This window comes from Nicotiana attenuata, chromosome 8, assembly GCF_001879085.1.
Source record: "Nicotiana attenuata strain UT chromosome 8, NIATTr2, whole genome shotgun sequence".
Taxonomy (NCBI): Eukaryota; Viridiplantae; Streptophyta; class Magnoliopsida; order Solanales; family Solanaceae; genus Nicotiana; species Nicotiana attenuata.
Window position 1 is genome coordinate 16,368,688 of NC_031996.1, and position 13,568 is coordinate 16,382,255.

The following is a 13,568-nucleotide window of genomic DNA, read 5'->3' on the forward strand; positions in this document are numbered from 1 at the left end:
GAAGTGACACAATATGAATTTACTCTAAATCTTGGACCCATATTTTCCCTTTTTTTCTTCTTTTCTTCCTTAACCTTCTGATTATCTTTTTTTTTTCCTAACTCAATTTTTTGAATAGTGCATGACAATATTCGTGACCCAACTACTATGCATTATAAGATTCCCCCGCACCTTCATATTCATATACATTTCTTCAGTTCAAACTTTTACTTGTTTTGTAGTGGGGTATTGGGGGTAAGTTTTTCTACTTAAATGAAAAAATAAAGGGGGGGTGCAACCCACGTGAGTTTTGAAGAAAAAGAATGGGATAAATAGGGTTTGATATTATTTGAAATTTATCTATTATATGGTCATGTGATCACTGGTCAGTCCAGCCTGGTCTGATCATTCATCTCTTTGAAGTGAATATATGGAATATAGTTCTTGTTTCAAAGTTGAAAATTTCTTGTTTCTCATTCTCATTTTGCTTGGGGATAAAACTTCCTAAAATTCAAACTTTTTAACCTTTATTGTTTCCTTTTTCTAAAAAGAAAAGGAAAATTATATTTTATTGGCAGATTAGTAAAGTAAAAAAGAAAAATATGACAATAAGAATGAATACACACTTACCATGTGAGAGTCTCTCACTGATACGACTAGACTATACGCTTTAGCGGTATCCTTGATGTTGGATTATGTTGGTAATATTCCGGATATAGTAATATATAAAAAAAAGTTTATTATTTTCCCATAGTTACCAAGAAATGATGAAGTGAAAAATTTGAAATAAACGGAGAAGTGATTATGATGAAACTAATTGAATTTCAACTTGCACACTATGATTAGAATTGTTTATTTTCCACCTAGTTTATTTTTAAACTTCATGATATTGGTCCATCTGCTTAATTGGTATGACTTTAAAATTCAAATTAATCACCAATTTGGAGTTATTTGATTGAATAAATTATTGACATTTTGTCCTCTCTAGTTAGCCTTATAGCTTGTCAAATAGCTTTCATGGAGGTCATGAAAGTCATTTGATTGGATTTTGTTTTTGTTGATAGTGAAAATTAGTTAATTCGATTATCACCCCTGCAGTTTAAAAAAGTTCATTTTAGTTCCCCCATCTTTGGGTATTGGTGCATTCGGGCCAACAGTTCTAAACATCTCAAATTACAAGCAAAAGTTAGAACCATTCTTTTACCAAATCTTCTGTCAAATTATTGCATTCAATAATCATATATAGAGGTAATTGCATCTCATTAAGTTGGAAAAAAGTGAGCAGTTTTCACGTTTATGAATTTGTTATATGGATATGTACAGTAATATACATATACAAAGACTATTTAAGGAAAAAAAATTGATAGTATTATAGTAATGTGCTAAAATAAGACATTTGGGAGGGAAATGTAATTAAATAAAATGTTGAGGATTGCAGTACATTTTACCTTTTGGAAGTTGCTGTGCCAAGAATCAAATGTTCTACTTCTAAAATTCTTTTTCTTGAGTAGTGTGGCAGTCAAACTTGAGTTTTTGACCCTTAATCACTCTGAGTTGCAAGTTCAGAATATATTAGTTAAATCTTACTGTATTCTTAAAAGTTGAACTACGTGCTTGAAAGAATGAAAGGGGAGATTCCCTGCCCTTTTAACAATTAATGGCAAAACAAAAGGTAAAATAATAAAATACAATCCTTTCGGGCTAATTTTCAAATACAATGTGTATTCATTTTTTTTTTGAACTTAGATAATATGTTTATTTGGTTCTAAAGTTCATATTTGCAAGTGTTAACCCTTGAGATAATATACTATATGTTTTTGCATCTAAAGTATGGGATTTGAAGTAGGAATGTCTAGTTGAAAATTTTATATGTAGTATTCTAGTTCAAAATTTTAAGGGACATTCTATAAAGTTTATTGGGTTGCAAGACTCACCCTTTTTCCTCTCTTTCTTTTTTTTTTTTTTTTTTTTGTATAGATTCATTTTTCAGCAATAGTGAGCAGCGCGATTGACTTGTCTGTGGTAAGTCATCTACTCTTCTACTGTTCCAACTAGTGCCTGTAAATGCTCCATATGACTGTTGTGGGATTAGATATTATGACTTAGATGTTTGATTATGTATCATATATTATTGGTTTGTTTTGCAGTACAGTTTGACGTTAGGATTCTATCATAGTTCTTATATTATGATTTATATTGGTGTTAAGCTATTATTTGTCTTAAGGAATTGATTAGTAAGTTAGGATTTGCTTGGTGGGGTAGTTGTAGAGCACAACACTGATCGGCGATCATAATTCTCCAGATTTGGATTATAACACGCCTTCTATTAAGCTTGTGCCACGACCAATTATTCAAATCGGACCAGGTTTTGCAAGCTCATAATATATGTTGAGATGGTAAACAGACAGCATGTACCAACTGTAAGTGTGAAGTCCTGAAGGTGTAATGTGTTGTGTATAAGTGATTTTTGTGTAGGTTAACATAACATAAATTAGTTAGATGGTTAGAATTAATTGATTGAAGTTAGTTAGGCTTTGATAGTCTATATATACACATGTGTACATGCTTTAGTTTAGCAGTTGTAATTAACATTTCCAGCCAATATATTTTATTCAATTTTCTTTCTGCTTCTCTTTCGATATCTCATTCGAGTTTGATAATGATACAATTTAATATGATATCAGAGCTTAAGTTGATCGATCAAAGCTAGGGTTTTGTTTCTCGATTAATTTTTGAAAGTGTTGGTTCAATTCCTCAATTACTTTTTTCGGTTCTTTTTTTTTTTTTGGAGATTAGCATGGCAACTTTGGATATAAACAATCCTCATCATCCTCTATATTTGCAACCATTGGATAATTTTTGAGCAACATTATTATTTCGATTCAGCTAAAAGGAACCGATAATTATTCAGTTTAGAGCAAGGCGATATTGAGTGCATTAAAATCGAAATGTAAGCTAGGGTTAATCAATGAGATTTGTACTAAAGCCCAATTCACTGCTGATTTGGGGAAAGAATGGGAGTGAGTCAATGGTACGGTTTTTATCTGGATTATGAATAACGTCTCAAAGGAGTTGGTGAATGAAATTATGTATGCTAGTGAAGCTCATGAAGTTTGGGTAGATCTACAAGATCGTTTCGATGAGGCCAATGGTTCTCCTACAGTGCCATTAGAAGTCAAATTTTACTTTAGTATCATCCCCTTCTGTGAATTGTGGTTATGTTATGTTAAATGAGGAAATCAAAGGAAAATGGTGCATGTCGGATTCTCCAACTAATATGGTAAATGAGATAAATGATTCTACAACTTTTATGAGTTATAGGATAACCCATCTAAGTTCAAGAGATTTAGTAATTTAAATTGTGAAAATTATTAAAATAGGGGACATACTAGGAAAACTTGCTATAAATTGGTTGGCTATCCACATGGTATTAAAGTAAAAAAGTAGCAGCAATATAGATATGCCAATATATTTATGAATGGCAATAAATTTATAAAGAAAGATGTCAAAAATGGGGCAGCACTGGAACAACTCAAGGAATGCTCAACTATTTTATTGAAGAGCAGTACAACCAAATAATGAGAATTTTGAACAAGGACAAAGACGAGGATCCTGTAATGAACATGGCGGGTAATGCTAATTCACATTTGTTGCAAAATTGTAGATCCTTGGATCATAGATATCAGTGCTCCTAATAATATAACATCTAATCCTAATATACTGGTTAATGTGACTAATTTTCTTGACTCTAAGAGAGGTAATGTGCATATTCTAAATGATAAATCAGTATCTATTACTTATCATGAAAGTTATAATATCACATGTGATGATATAATTCAGGATGTATTTATGTGTGTGCATGATTTCAAGTATAACTTACTATCAATTTTAAAGTTGACTAGATAATTGCATTGTTTAGTGAACTTTTTTCCTTAATCCTATGTGTTCTAGAACTTGTATACTGGATGGTGAAGGGAAATAACAAAGAAAAGGGTAGCCTTTATCTCTTACTCCCAAGAGAGTCCTACAGGGACAAAGTGACACAAAAGATCAGTGGTTGTTTTGCAGAAGGATGATCGCTGCCAACTCGACGCTACACCAAGGTAGGAAGAGCGGGTCGCAATAGCTTTTGCCCGAATAGTGATCGGGATCGATTTCCACAGGGAGCTAGTAGTGGAGTTGGATTTTCTGTCTAGTCTAGAGATGTGTTTGTGCTCCTAATGTCACTTCAAACATTCTTGGTTTTTGATTTTATAACTACTATGATAAAGCTAATGATTAACTCTAAATTATCCTATTAGAATATTGCAAAGTTGTATCTAATGGGAAGAAAGGCACTAGGGTCGTGGCATTACCTAGGTGGCTAATTGACGGGTAGATGTTACTAAGGATAGATTGACATATTTGGGGCTTATGCTATAACCGTTGCACAATTGTACCCTCTCTCACACCTCTCCGTAGAGAGAGTGATTTTGCCCAATTGACTCTCTCGAGCGCGCTAGAGTGAGACTAGACAGTTAAGAGTTAGGCTTAGGATGCTACTGATCAGCTACTGATGTAGGGCTTTATATTATAGATATTAGTATACTTTCCTCTTTCTCGTATTTCCTATATTCCTTATATTGTTGTTATTTGTTATTTTATGTTATTTCAGGTTATGTTGTCTATTTTATGTTATTTATTACGAGTCTATTGCTAGTACTAATATATCGTCACTCGTTTTTGCCACTTGTTTCTTTCTTGAGCCGAGGGTCTCCTGGAAACAGCCTCTCTGCCCCTCGGGGTAGGGGTAAGGTCTGCGTACATATTACCCTCCCCAGACCCCACCTGTGGGAATATACAGGGTTGTTGTTGTTGTTGTTGACTCTCTCGAGACCAATTGGATAGGCCAATAAGATCAAGCAACTAGGGTTCAAGTAGGGTGATTACTCTCTCGAGATTTAACCCGTTAATTGAGACTATTATTTCTCATGAGTCCATCCTAATTCCTTGTTGGGTCAATTTTGGGGTCATAAACTCTCTTTCTCAAGAAGAGTCAAACCCACAAATCTTGAATTAGTGTTTGCAACCACCAATTCTTAAATAAAAACATAAAATCAACCCAAATAGCAAACACCCATAATCAATCTAACCCTAGATGACAACACCCATCAATTACCCACACTAGGGTTGAGCCACAACCCTAGCTAATGGGCTTAGCTACTCATGCTAGATACAGAAATTGAAGAAATAGATGAAGAACTAAGCATATTAATTAATTGCTAAATGAAACTACAAGAATTTATCGTAAATATGGAGCAAAAGTGCCAAAAATGGCTACAAAATCGAGTCTCACGATATCTGGGATATAAAACTTTACCTAAAAATGGTAAAATGTCCTATTTATACTAGGCTAGAAAAACTGGACAAAAATACCCCAGCGGGGTCAGTGCCGGCCGCGCAAAATGGACCGCAGCCGCACTGGCTCTTGGACTTCAATTTATGCTTCTCTGAACTTGAGGACCGCGGACCGCGTGAAAGTGTATCGCGACCGCCGTGGAAGTTGGCGCGGCCGCACAAAGACGAGCGCGGGCCGCATTGCTTGGAACCGGCAAAATGTGAGCTCTCTGAATCTCTGCTCCGCGGGCCGCACAAAAGAGTAGCGCGGCCGCGGAACCTGATCGCGGACCGCATGAAAGTGTACCGCGCCCGCGTTGCCTCCAACTGGAAAATGCCAAGTCTCTGAACCTCCTAGCGCGGCCGCGCTATTCTTTTGCGCGGTCCGCACTAGGTTCTCTTTTCCTGAATTTACTTAGTCTTTGACACTTGAGCAGGTTTCACTCCGTTTTGAGCCGATCTTTGACATTCTGTCGCTTTGTCGATGAAACCTGCAATCAAGCGCAACTTGTGAGCATTTTGGGACTATTTTATAGCAATTTATAACCAAAGCATAGGCAAGTAGGGGCATAAAACATGTTAAAATCCCGACTTATCAAAGGAGTGAAGGCAGATGCTACCAATTGGCATACGAGATTTGAGCATGTACCAGCAAGAGTCATGAAGAAGTTAGATTTTCTGAAGAATAAATAGTTCTTAGATTGCAATTTCAATAATTGTATTGTATGTCCTCTTGCTAGAAAAAAGAAGAAAACTTTTCTTCTTAGTTACACTAGAGCTGGTGATATTTTTCATTTAGTCCATATACACATTTGGGGTCCATACAGAATACCTACATATAATAGCAATAGATATTTTTTATCGCTCGTAGATGATCATTCCAAGATGATATAGGCTTTCTTAATGAAATTGAAGAGTGCTACTAGTATTCTCGTAGTATTCTCCCGAAGTACTACTCGCCTATTCAAGCTAACCTAACATCTATATTCCTATGGAATTAAGATTAACAAGAACGCATTAACAATTACTGTATAGTAACCAAGGAAGGCGATTAGGTATATCCCTATCCTAACCGCAAATACGTTCCCGATGCTTGAGTTCAAGATCTTGCTCTACTCAATCTTATATGCAATCTAGAGTTCCCTCTCCCGAGTTCAATCCTAGATAGTATTCAATTGGTGATCAAGCAATCAAATAATTAAGTGCAAGATTGTATAAATAAACCAATATGATAAAATAATAAGAACAATCCAAGCTTCAAACTACAACGTTCATGTAGCACCCCAAAACTCTAGAACTAATAAACTATGAGATTAAAGGAAGGGACGAGAAAGAAGAACTGAGAATCCTGCTCCCGAGTGTTCTGTGCACGTATTTTCCTCTCAAAGTGGCGCCTCCCCCTAATAAATAGGTTTAGACTTGCTTTTATATGCGTTGGGGAGGGGGAGAGGGTCTTGGACCGAAATAACCTTGTCCCAGATAAACTAGGAGAAACTTCCCGTCACCAGCGCCTAGGGTAGCGTGGGGCGCTAGCCCTGGCGCTGGGATTTTTGAGGTTCTGGAAACTGGGCCACAGGTAGCGCCCCACTGTCCCAATTTTTCGTTTTGTTCCATTTTTGCTTCAACTCATGCACTTCATCCCACATTACCTCTGGATGACTCCTACACATTAAAATACCACGAATTAACACAATTATAACATTACACATCCGAAATTTACAAAACATGAGTAAAATGCGAGGCAATATGTGTGTGTGTGTATATATATATATATATATGTATGTTTATACTTTAAGCTAAAAATATCAGTTGACGACGGTCTATTTGATCAATAGATTGCATCTTTAGTTCTGGCAGGCAAGTCCACTTATGAGATTTTTCACAAGCAAACTTGTTAACTAAATGACTTAGAAGTACTCAGCATATCATTTGATGTCCAAGCTAGGTGTTTTGAATATCTTCACTACACCTAGCTTGAAGAGGGGCGTTGAGATGATAAACTGACAGCAGGTTACAGTTGTAAGCGTGAAGGCATGAAGGAGTAATATATGGTGTATTGTTGACAGTTGTATAGGTTAGCATAATAAAAATTAGTTAGATGGTTAGAATTACTTAATTGAATTTAGGCTCCATTACTCTTTATTAGGGCTATCTAAGGGTATGTTAATACACGTACCCATACCGGACCGTATCGGTACCGGACCATACCGCTTCGATGGGTAGGTAGGGCTAAGGGATTTGGGGTGAAGGGTAAGGGTAATGTAGGTTAACCGAATAATACCCTTAGTACTGGTACCGTATGTACCCTTAAGATACAGTATCGGTACCGCAGGTATCGAACCGGTATCCAATGTTTTTCTTTTTTAAATTAAAATCTGTCATTTTTTATTTAATTTAAAATTATCCCTAAATACCGGTGGTGAACTCTTATGTACCGCACCCTTAGTAGCGGTAGGGGTACTGGTAGGGTACCAAAAAAAAATAACCTTAACCCTTATCCTTAAATACCCTTAAAGAACCCTCCCCTTACTCTTACTCTCCCCGTACCCTTAACCCTTAATGTCCACCCTCCTCTTAAACAGCTCTACTCTTTATACAAACACACGTGTACATGATTTAGCTTCTTTTTTTATGAATCTAATATTATTATTATTATTATTTGTGTGTACATGATTTAGCTTAGCAATTGTAATAAACATTTTCGGTCAATACGTTTTTTTCCAGTTCCCTATCTGCTTTTCTATTGATATCTCATCTTAGCTTCATTTCCAATCAAGAATGGTGGAATTTAACAATATTAGGTTTACCTCGAAAATACGAGTAATTGATTTGTGGTTTTAAAGATATGTGATTTAGTTCAATACCAATTAATAATCAAGAAATATGAAGTAGAAATGAAAGAGATAAGTGAATCAAACCAATGTTACTTAGCAGTGTGACCTCGAGATGATGACCTCGAGACGGGTCAAAAATAATAAAGTAAGAAAAGAAAAGCAAGAGCAGTAGAGCTAAAGGGCAATGCTGATGAACAATAGGCAAAAAGTTGAGAGTATACTTTTTTCTCAGTGATTATGTGTTCTTACAAATGATTGGGGTCCCCTTTATATAATAGGGTAACCCTAAGTAAGGAATATTTCCATTTACAGTAAGGAATATTCTTGGTACAACTGTCTAACCGCCTAGTACGGAATCGTACAATCATATTCCCGGATTTGCGCTATGATCATAGGAACATGGAAAGAATCTAGCTTATTCCGTTACAAATTCATAACGGTACTATTTCGGGGTCGAGAATACTCGGCCTCTGTACGCGTCGTGCTCTATCTTCGAACTCGGGTATGGTCCCTCTATCTCGAACTCGACCTCGCCCGAACTCGATCCCTCGAGCCTATAATCGGAGGCATGCGATTATGACCGTATACAGATAGTTCCCGCGTTTCTTAGAATAAGATGATAAGAAACGATTTGAACCTCGATTTTCGGATTCAATCGCGATGATGTCATCCCTGTGACACAGGCGCTTGAAGTGACTGAAACATCCCGTCGGTTCACTTCCCTAAAATATTAAATGCATGCCAGTACTGGTCGGCCACTAGCACCGCCGAACCGTCGTTGCCCTTCTATAAATATGAGGCTATCCCTTTGAGTAAAGAACTTTACTCTTTCATTACATCTTTCCCTTCTTCATCTCTTTCTCTAATCACCTGTTTCCACCGCCTCTTTAAGCACCGAGGTTCTTGTAAAAATACCACATTCTGATACAACCCGTATTCTTTAGCTTAAAATCATGGCTAAAACTTCCAAAACGGCCCCCAAAAAAGATAAAGCATTGTCTTCTTCTACCTCCCAGCCGGCCAAACGGGTGGCGCCGCCAACTCTTGAAGAAATCACCCCCGGTTCTTGCGTGATTAAGAAGGACTTTAGTATTTAAACACCCCCCCGATGTCCCAGGTCGATGCGAGCATGCATCTCGATATCTTAGTTGATATCGGAGAAGTACCTCAAAGATGTGAAGAAGGACTATGGTTGGGGAGACAAGGTCGTGGTTCAGATCTCGAGCCCCGAGGAAAGCATTACTACCCACGTGAAGGGTTTTTTAAGTGTTTACACTTACCCCTTCACATTGGGTCCCCTCGATCTGGTGGTGATCAATTTTTGCAAAACATACGAAGTCACCCTTGGTCAGATTCACCCCTCTTTTTGGCGCATCGTGATCATGTTACGCTACTTTTCCGAAAAGGCCGAGGGGTTGGAATTCACCCTCAACCACCTGATTCGATTGTATCGGCCCAAGATGTTTTTAGGGCTTATCAAGTTACAACGTCGCACGAAGAAAGCCTTTTTTGCCAGTAATGACAAAGCTAAGGATCGGGGCTGGATGAGTCGGTTCGTTAGGGTAAGGACCTCGGATGTCATCCCAGGGATGAAATGCCGTTCCCAAAGAGATGGAACTTTAACCGTAAGTGGAGTTCTTCTCCCCAACATATAGTCATTCTCAGTTTTTACGCCTCATAATGCCATTACTCTTTCTGCAGCCACTGCCTGGGCGCCTCACGTGGTCCCTGACCACGAGGACTGGGTTCGAAGGTTAGCTGCCACTTCCTCCTATGATGAGCGCAAATGGCATGAATTATCAAGGGCAAGTGGGAGGCCAAACATCATGGTAAGTTCTTTTCCCAAGTTTCTGATACTTCTAATATATTGGTGGCGTGGACTCATTCATATTTACTTGTGTAGGCATCGGAGATGTCTCCGAAATGAGGCCAGCCCCGCCTGTGGAAGGGACCAAGCCTTCGATTCCGAAATCGGGGAAGGAAAACAAAAGGAAGAGGGTTCGAAGACTGAAGACCCTCAAGACAAGAAAACCCCTGCTCGGAGGCTACAGAAGAAATTTGCTCATGTGGACGCAGATTCGGCCCACGGTTTCCCAGAAGAAGAAGGAAATAATGGTGAAGAGTTGACGTTGGTGCCTCGAACCAGGAGACCAATCGAGGCTACCAAGCCCTCCGAACTAGAGACCTCATCCCGTGGTGAGGAAATCCCAAAGAAGGATTTGGGCAAGGCCCCCGTGTCCCCGGAGATTGGATTCGTTCCTCCGCCTTCAACAGATATACCCGAAGGGGAGAGTGTGGAAACTCTTGAAGCCAATCAGAACACCCCGAGTGAAGAGCTCGGGGCCATGACAACAGGTCACTCCCTTTCTTTACCATCTTATTCCGAGGAGGCAATCGAAGATGCTAACGTTCTGCGTATGCCCGATCCGAGCAAGGTCCTCGAGTTAGATCCCTTTCACGGTTGCTATGGTGGGATTAAAGACACCACCGATCTTAATGATGCTTCCTCCATCTTCGAAGAGGCTCAACGTCTCCTTTCTCAGGTAAATATTAACTTTCATTGCTTTAATTTTTCTTTCTTTCCTTTCCTTTGACTGACATATCCTCGCTTCATGTATAGTCCATCTTTAAGTTTAGGGCCGAGATGAGCCAATGCGAGGCCGAGCTTAGGAAAGTTTCGGGCGAAGAGAAGGCCCTGAGGCTCCTTTGTAACCAAAAGGAAGAAGAGCTTAGGGGCCTCCAGGCTGAATTGACCAAAGCTTAGAAAAACGAGGCCGAGCTAGATGAGCGGGTAACTGTGATATTAACAGGGTTCGGTCTTCTTGGCCCTACTTTGGAGGCTAATACTTTGATATTAACATGGTTCGGTCTTCTTGGCCCTAAGGCTCTTTTAGATCGACCCTTAGGCTCTTTTAGATCAGACCAACTCGGCCTCTAGGATGACTATATAATTTTTCCCTCTTTTAGGCTAAAAGACTTAGTGAAAATTTTAATTATGCCTTAGCATTTGTTTTTGTACCCATTGGGTTTTTCGGAGGTTCGACGGATCGGAACCTTATCAATAGTTTATTTGTGTAAACATAATCGAATACCTCTTGAGGTTTTTTCGAAGGCTGATGTTATCGAAGCCTTTAGATTATTCGAGGGTTGAATTTATCGAAGCTCCTTTTGCTTTTGCCGAGGGTAGCATGATATAACCGGTTTTTTTGAAGTGTTTGAAGGCCTTTAATTTATGGCGGAATTCAGGCGTCTCCGAGCCGTATTATTTCGGCCGTAGCCTTTTATATGACTGTAGTCTTTAATATGGTCGTAGCCTTTAATTTGGCCGTAGCCTTCGGGTGTGTCTCTTGGACTTGCCCCCCCCCCGCCCCCGAGTATATTGGCCTTGGCCTTTGTTTCGGGGGGATGCCTCTTTGAGGTCTTATGAGTCCGAGTTTTCGATGGCTCGAGCGAGTTGACTGTCGATGATAGTCCCCGAGTACTTCGGGGTTACATTCGCGCTTTGGCTCTTGAGCCATTTCCCGTAGGATTATAAGTGTAGAGCTCGTATAATAGTAAATTTCTTTGAGTCACAAAGTGTTTTTGATATAAATAGGAAGCTTCTTCAAATAATTGATGCATGCGTACATGTTGCCGTCGAGGCTCGACTATTCTATACTGACGCGGTTCATCTGACCGTTTAGCCCATTACAAAAATTTCCTATCGATGCCCTCTCAGGCGTGAAGTATTTTCCTCGAAAATATGACCTCCGAGGGTGATGCCCCCCAGTATTCGAGGTTGATTGAAAAGAAGCCTTGGATACTGTTGAGTCCTCCTTAGGTAGCATATAATTGTTGCCTCATTAAAAACCTTGCCGGTAAAACCCATTTGGGAAAAAATCCGATCTAAGGGAAAAAGAGTGCAACGCATGATTTAAAACCTAAGGCCTTCGTGCGAATATGGCGTCTTTGATAGCTTCGATCAAAAATCTGCAATGAGTTACTTTTAAACTCAAATGGACAAAAAGGATAAAACCATACCTTAGCAGTAGTATCGTTTGAGTAATGATACGTTCCAATTGTTTGGCAGTTGTTCGCTGAGTTACTTTTAAACTCAAATGGACAAAAAGGATAAAACCATACCTTAGCAGTAGTATCGTTTGAGTAATGATACGTTCCAATTGTTTGGCAGTTGTTCGCCTTCCATCGTGCTAAGTTTGTAAGATCCTTTGTAGACCACTCCGAGGACTCATTACGGTCCTTCCCAATTCGGGCCTAGCTTCCCTTCATTTGGGTCTCGAGTATTGAGGATAACTTTTCGTAGAACTAAGTCCCCGATTCCGAAGTGTCGGAGATTGGTCCTTCTATTGTAGTACCTTTCAATCCTTTGCTTTTGTGCAGCCATCCGAACAAGGGCTGCTTTTCGTTTCTTATCTAGAAGCTCGAGGCTAGTGTTTATGGCCTCGTGATTTGATTCCTCCGATGTGTGTCGAAACCTGGCACTGGGTTCTCCGACTTCGACAGGGACGAGGGCCTCGGAGCCATACACTAAAGAGAACGGGGTAGCCCCCGTGCTGGACTTTGACGTTGTTCGATATGCCCAAAGGACCTCGGGTAGAACTTCTCTCATTTTTCCCTTCGCATCGTCCAACCTCTTCTTTAGGTTTTGAATTATGGTTTCGTTTGTGGACTCGGCCTGTCCATTTCTAATTAGATGGTACGGTGTCAATAAAATCCTCTTTATTTTGTGGGACTCGAGGAACTCTGTCACCTTGCTGCCGATAAATTGTCTTCCATTGTCACATACAATCTCCGTAGGTATCCCGAACCAACATATGATGTGGTCCCAAATGAATCAATAACCTCTTTTTCTCTGACCTTCTCGAAGTCCTGTGCTTCCACCCACTTAGAAAAATAATCAGTCATAAACAAAATAAATTTAGCTTTACCTGGGGCCGTTGGTAGAGGTCCGACTATATCCATTCCCCATTTCATGAAAGGCCACGGAGATAGGACCGAGTGGAGTTGTTCTCTGGGCTGATGAATCATCGGTGCAAATCTTTGACAATTATTACATTTTTTGACAAATTCCTTAGTATCTTTTTCCATGCTATCCTAGTAGTAACCTGCTCTGATAATTTTGCGAACCAAAGACTCGGCGCCGGAGTGGTTCCCAAAAGTGCCTTCGTGGATTTCTCGAAGAACATAATCGGTGTCCCCTGGCCCCAAACATACCGCTAATGGCCCATCGAATGTTCTTCTGTACAATGCTCCATCTTTATCTAATGCAAACCTAGCAGTTTGGTTCGTAAGGCCCTCGATTCTTTATGGTCTGACGGGAGTTTTCCATTCTTCAAGTAGTTGATATACTTATTCCTCCAGTCCCATGTTAAACTCGTT